Source organism: Acinonyx jubatus, chromosome E4 (genome assembly GCF_027475565.1).
Source record: "Acinonyx jubatus isolate Ajub_Pintada_27869175 chromosome E4, VMU_Ajub_asm_v1.0, whole genome shotgun sequence".
Classification (NCBI taxonomy): Eukaryota; Metazoa; Chordata; class Mammalia; order Carnivora; family Felidae; genus Acinonyx; species Acinonyx jubatus.
The window spans coordinates 55,172,551-55,179,710 of NC_069395.1; positions in this window are offsets into that span (position 1 = coordinate 55,172,551).

A 7,160-nucleotide genomic window follows, 5' to 3' on the forward strand; every position below is an offset into this window, starting at 1 on the left:
ATGGTAACAGGTACAAGTAATTTCTAAAAATCTTGGGTAATTGAGGGTACAGAGACTGGATTTTTATGAAAAAGTTATTGCTTACTCAAAGCAAAGTTAGATATTTTTCAGTTCCCTGTTACACTGCAGACTGTAACTGACTGAAGATAGGGACCATTCTTTCTTTTGTTTTTGTTTTTTTTTAATTGAACTTTATTTATTAGAGAGAGAGAAAGAGACCACATGAATGGGGGAGACAGACAAAAGGAAAGAGAGAGAGAGAAAATCCCAAGTAGGCTCCATGCTTAGCATGGAGCCCAAGGTGGGGCTCAATCCCACGACCCTGGGATCATGACTTGAGCCAAAATCAACAGTGGGACACTCAACCCACTGAGCCAACAGGGACCATTCCTAACTCTGCTTTTTTGTCCTAATGTCTAGCATGGTGACTCAGCCATAATAGGCTACCAATTAATGTTCGGGGAACTGGTCTAAGAGGCCGGAAAAGAGAATTTATTAATGAAACATTGTCATTAAAAAAAAATTAACATTTATTTCTTTTTGAGAAAGAGAGAGACACAGTGTGAATGAGGGAGGGGCAGAGAGAGAGGGAGATATAGAATCCGAAGCAGGCTCCAGACTCTGAGCTGTCAGCACAGAGCCTGACGTGAAGCTCGAACTCATGAACCACGAGATCATGCCCTGAGCCGAAGTCGGACACTTAACCAACTGAGCCACCCAGGTGCACCAAAACATTGTTAATCTTGTTGCTGCCATTGTTGCTAGGAATGACAGCTAGCTGACTTTTCAAAAATTTTAATAAAATGTCACATCTGATTAAGACTATCTTTAGATTATCACATAGTAACGCACAGGCCTGCAGAATCAGAAGATTTATTCGAAGTGAAATAAAACAATAGCTAAAAATAACAACTGTTTATTGCTCAAAAGTGTAAGCCTCGTGAAAAGGAGTAAATGTAAATATAAACTTGTCAATGTCTGTTCTCACCTCCCAGCTATAAATTCCATGAAAACAAGAAAGCGTTTATCCCACAAAGAGCTTCCTAAGTGTATGTGGCACACATGACTTGAAAAAAATTACTTTTATGTTTTTTTAAAGTACAAACCTTGGCCACCAGAGGCTTCTTTTTGGCCTCGGCAGGCAACAATGGTAATAAAGTGGTCACTTGGAGGGCAGAATGCAGTATCCCAGAGATGTGGGGGACATAGAGGACACTTAATTCCTTATTATAGACGATTGAGATGTTTCCAATTTGTTAGTAAGCCCTACAGAATAGGGTCACCTGGGTGTTTCAGTCAGTTAAGCATCCAACTTCAGTTCAGGTCATGATTTCGTGGTTAGTGAGTTCGAGCCCCACATCAGGCTCTGTGCTGACAGGATGGAGCCTGCTTCACCTGCCCTTCCCCATCTCAAAAATAAATAAACATAAAAAAAAGCACTATAGAATAGGCAAAATTAATTGAAATTGAAATAGAATTAATTGAAATGAATTAAAACACTCAGGGAAAATATCCTGACGAAAGGACTTTGTGTATATATATTTTATTCAAATAGACGAAAATTAATTTTATAGATACAAATGCTTAAATACACATAGTTTTGCAAGACCTTTCACTTGGAGTAACAAAATAACCCATGTATGAAAGGCCAGTGTTAGATGTTTACCTTTTAACTAATTGTCTTGAGAGCAGATGGATTTCTACTAAATCTCCTAGTTTTAAGATAGACATCAGGGGTTTCCCAGACTCTTGTTGTCAACTGCTCCAGCCCTCTGATGGCCTCTGCCACCACCCTAGGCTCCAGGGAGCTGCCTCTGCCATTTCACTTCAATCCCTGTCATTTGGCTAAAAGGAATCCTTTCCTTCTCTAGGTCTCCCTTCCCTGGGTCTTCCTTTCCTAGGTCTTTCTTTCTCCAGATCTTTCCTTCTCTGTGTCTCCCTTCTCTTGTTCTCCCTTCTCTAGGTCTTTCCTTCTCTGGGTCTCCCTTCTCCTGGTCTCCCTTGTCTAGCTCTCCCCTTCTGTAGCTCTCCCTTCTCTAGGTCTCCCTTCTCTACATCTTTCCTTCTTTAGGTCTGCCTTCTCTAGTTATCCATTCTCTAGGTCTTTCCTTCTCTAGGTCTCCCTTTCCTAGGTCTCCCTTCTCCAGGTCTTTCCTTCTCTGGGTCTCCCTTCTCCTGGTCTCCCTTCTCTAGGTCTCCCCTTCTGTAGCTCTCCCTTCTCTAGGTCTCCCTTCTCTACATCTTTCCTTCTTTAGGTCTGCCTTCTCTAGTTCTCCATTCTCTAGGTCTTTCCTTCTCTAGGTCTCCCTTTCCTAGGTCTCCCTTCTCCAGGTCTTTCCTTCTCTGGGTCTCCCTTCTCCTGGTCTCCCTTCTCTAGGTCTCCCCTTCTGTAGCTCTCCCTTCTCTAGGTCTCCCTTCTCTACATCTTTCCTTCTTTAGGTCTGCCTTCTCTAGTTCTCCATTCTCTAGGTCTTTCCTTCTCTAGGTCTCCCTTTCCTAGGTCTCCCTTCTCCAGGTCTTTCCTTCTCTGGGTCTCCCTTCTCCTGGTCTCCCTTCTCTAGGTCTCCCCTTCTCTAGCTCTCCCTTCTTTAGGTCTTTCCTTCTTTAGGTGTTCCTTCTCTAGTTCTCCCTTCTCTAGGTCTTTCCTTCTCTAGGTCTCCCTTCCCTAGGTCTCCCTTCTCTAGGTCTTTCTTTCTCTAGATCTTTCTTTCTCTGGGTCTCCTTTCTCCTGGTCTCCCTTCTGTAGGCCTCCCCTTCTCTAGCTCTCCCTTGTCTAGGTCTCCCTTGTCTAGGTCTCCCTTTTCTAGGTCTTTCCTTCTTTAGGTCTCCCTTCTCTAGTTCTCCCTTCTCTAGGTCTTTCCTTCTCTAGGTCTCCCTTCTCTAGGTCTCCCCTTCTCTAGCTCTCCCTTCTCTAGGTCTTTCCTTCTCTAGCTCTCCCTTCTCTAGTTCTCCCTCTGCTAGGTCTTTCCTTCTCTAGGTCTCCCTTCTCTAGGTCTGACTCTTGCCTCCCCCTTCCAGCTCCAACCCAGGGCAGATTTGACGTGATTGTATTAATCACGTCTTTTTAGTCTGTATTTTTTTTCATTTTTATTTTTTATTAAAAATTTTAATGTTTATTTCTTTTTGAGAGAGAGAGAGAGAGAGAAAGAGAGACAGCACAAGCAGGGGAGAGCCAAGAGAGAGGGAGACACAGAATCTGAAGCAGACTCCAGGCTCTGAGCTGTCAGCACAGAGCCCCACATGGGGCTCGAACTCAGAAGCCATGAGATCATGACCTGAGCTGAAGTTGGATGCTTAACCAACTGAGCCACCCAGATGCCCCTTTTTAAATTTTTAAAAAAATATTTATTTACTTTGTATTTTAAAAAAATTGTTTACTTATTTTTGAGAGAGAGAGAGTGTAATCGGGGTAGGGGCAGAGAGAGAGAGAGGGAGACAGCGGATCCAAAGCGGTCTCTGTGCTGACAGCAGAGAGCCCGACGTGAGGCTCGAACTCATGAACTGTGAGATCATGATCTGAGGTGAAGTTGGATGCTTAACCAACTGAGCCATCCAGTTGCTCCCAATTCTGAGCAGAGATGCTCAGCATCTCTGATGCTTTTAATCTTGGAGACTTGCTAGCTGTGTCAGGCTAGCTTGCTTTTCCCAGGGCAAGCTAATCTTTAGAGAGAGCAAAAACTCACCTGGCCCAGGGAGTGTGACTTTCATAAGCAAAGCAACCAATCCAGAGCCCATGCCCACAACCCTTCTTCTGCTGGCTCTCACACTACAGGTACCAGACGACTGGGGGTATCCCCCACAGCCTAGAGTCTGTTCACATTACTCAAACCAGCCAGTCCTAAACCTGCTTACCTTGCCTCCCCTGTTCCTTCTCACAGAAAAAAATAATACTCACAGAAATAATAATACTTATGTTTGTTAAAAAAACAAACCTAAGGAAACAAAAAAAAAACCCCAATAAAGCCTTTTACCCATGTTTTCCCTTCCCTCTGCCTCCTATCTGACCCTGGTGACTCCTGTGTAGACTCATGTAGTGTGGCATGCCTCCTGTTCTTGGAATCTGTGAGTATTAACAACCCATAATCTCCTGATCTGTTGGCTTTGCCATACCTGAATAATAATAACATTTTAAAGGAACAACCCCTAGCAAAACACTTTCTTATCCCCTTACCCTTAAATGCTTTGTGTCTGGAACTTTTGACTGAGACTGAATAACACCTGTTTTCAAAGAGAATAGCTAATATTTATTGGCTGCTTTCTAGGTGCCAGATACTGTTCTAAGCACTGGGGGAACAGCCATGGACAAAATGTTTCTGCCCTCACAGAGCTGGCTTCTAGTGAGGGGACAGACCACTCACAAACACAAAGCGACTGTGTCAGATGCCACAAAGAAAAACGCAGGACAGGAGGCAGAGAGTGACAAAGGATTGTATTTTTATACAGATTGGCATTTGAGCAGTGACTAGAATGAATGGTGAGGTTAGGTCTCATGTAATGTTAAATTTGGTTAGATAGTTGCATCTGGGGGAATATGCTCACTTTTTGAAAGACCACTTGGGGTAGCATCTGGGACACCATCCCAGAAGATCCAAGAGTCCTTCAAAGCGAATATTCCCACCTCTGATCATTCCTGCTAGAGGAGAAGGCAAAAGAAAGAACAAAGAGGACAAAGGAAGACAAAGAAGTTAGAGAAAGAAAAAGGGAGAGAGAAGTAAGAATAATAACAAGAAAGAAGAGGAAGATACAGAGGAAAGAGCAAGGAAGGAACAGAGGAATGAGGAGAAGATTGGCAGATGTATACACTGAAGTTTGGCTTTGGCCTCGGTATTTGGCTAAGCTTGAAATCTCTAGAAGGCCGAAGAGCCAAAAGTCCGCTTCAAAGTCCTTCCTCCCATCCTGAAAACTGGGTGTGATCATGCAGATTAGCTTCAGATCTGAGCAGCATAGCTGCACAAAGACAATTTTTAGCTGGTTGTATTTTTTTAAGTGCATTTGTTTTTGAGAGAGAGAGAAAGAGAGAGAGAGAGAGAGAGAAATATCCTAAGCAGGCTCCATGCTGTCAGCACAGAGCCTGATGTGGGGCTCAGTCCCATGAACCCAGAAACCATGACCTGAGCCAAAATCAAGTCAGACGCTTAACCAACTGAGCCACCCATGCACCCCTGGTTGTATTTTTAATATCTGACTATGCACTTTTAAGTCCTGGTAAGAAATTTGAGATACAACTGGGAGTAAAAGATCTTTTGGCTCCATATGTTCAGATTGTATGTCTGTTGAGGTATAAATATATATTTAATTTTATCAGTAAAGCATGCAAAAATGAATGATTGAAAATCCTTACTGTTATGTATAGAAGTAAGACATTGGCAATAGTCCAATTTAGTATGGAAGTTGATTGACGTTAATACCATCATTTAGGGAACATGTTGGCTACATTAGCTTAGGAAGAATATTGTATTCTTTATGAGCCCTTGATGTTTACATAAATTAAAAAAATTTTTTTTAACGTTTATTCATTTCTGAGAGACAGAGAGGGACAGACTGTGAGTGGGGGAGGGACAGAGAGAGAGGGAAACACAGAATCCGAAGCAGGCTCCAGGCTCTGAGCTGTCAGCACAGAGCCCAACGCGGGGCTCAAACTCACAGACCACGAGACCTTGTCCTGAGCCAAAGTTGGATGCTTAACTGACTGAGCCACCCAGGTGCCCCGATGTTTACATAAATTTAAATAATCATATGAGGAAGAATAACAAGTTGGATTATATCAATTTTATCTTCAATTTATTTCATTTAATAGCATTGATAACACCAAATAACATAAATTCTATGGGCTATATTTAATTTTTTAAAAATGGTTATTTATTTTTGAGAGAGCGAGAGAGAGAGAGAGAGCATGTGAGAGGCGGAGCAGGGGCAGAGGAGGGAAACAGGACTGAAGCGGGCTCTGCGCTGACAGCAGACAGACTGATGTGGGGCTCGGGCTCACCATACCTGGAGTTCATGACCTGAGCCTAAGTCAGATGCTTAACCAACTGAGCCACCTAGGCACCCCTCCATGGGCTATATTTAATTTTTAGTTATTTGATTCTATTGAGGCCACACGGTTTTAAGAAAAGTTCTGTTTCATTTGGGAACATTTGAGAATATTTCACATCTTGTGAGAAGACCTTAACAGCAGAATGTTACTTTGCTACCTTAAACAATTAGGGAAAGGGATATATTTAAAATGGTTTTCCTCCTTTCTCATTGCCAAGTAGTATTCCATTGTGTATATAAACCACAATTTCTTTATCCATTCATCAGTTTCTACTTGGCAATGAGAAAGAATGAAATATGGCCTTTTGTAGCAACGTGGATGAAACTGGAGAGTGTTATGCTAAGTGAAGTAAGTCATACAGAGAAAGATAGATACCATATGTTTTCCCTTTTATGTGGATCCTGAAAAACTTAGCAGAAGACCATGGGCGAGGGGAAGAAAAAAAAAGTTAGAGAGGGAGAGAGCCAAACCATAAGAGACTCTTAAAAACTGAGAATAAACTGAGGGTTGATGGGGGTGAAAGGGAGGGGGTGGGTGGGTGATGGGCATTGAGGAGGGCACCTGTTGGGATGAGCACTGGGTGTTGTATGGAAACCAATTTGACAATAAATTTCATATTAAAAAAATAAATGGTAGAATTCAAAAAAAGTAAAATTATACTGTAAAAAAATTGTGTACATCCATGATAAATCTTACATTCAAAGATAAACATATAAAGAGAATTAAAAATAAAAAGAACAAAGTATTACAGAAAAATGTGGTCTCCTGCCCCTTTCTTACAGATCTCTATCTCTGTCTCTGTCTATCTCTATCATCTCTAACTATCTCTATTTCTGTCTCTATCATCTCTATCTTTATCTATCTATATCTATAATCTATTATCTATCATCTATCTATAATCTATTATCTATCATGTATCTATCATCTATTATCTGTCATCTAGCTATGTATTTATCTATCATCAATCTATCATCTATCTATCATCTATCTATCTATCTAATCAATCATCTATTATCTATCACCTATCTATCTATCATCAATCATCTATCTATCTAATCAGTCATCTATTATCTATCACTTATCTATCTATCATCAATATGTCATCTATCTACCTAATCAATTA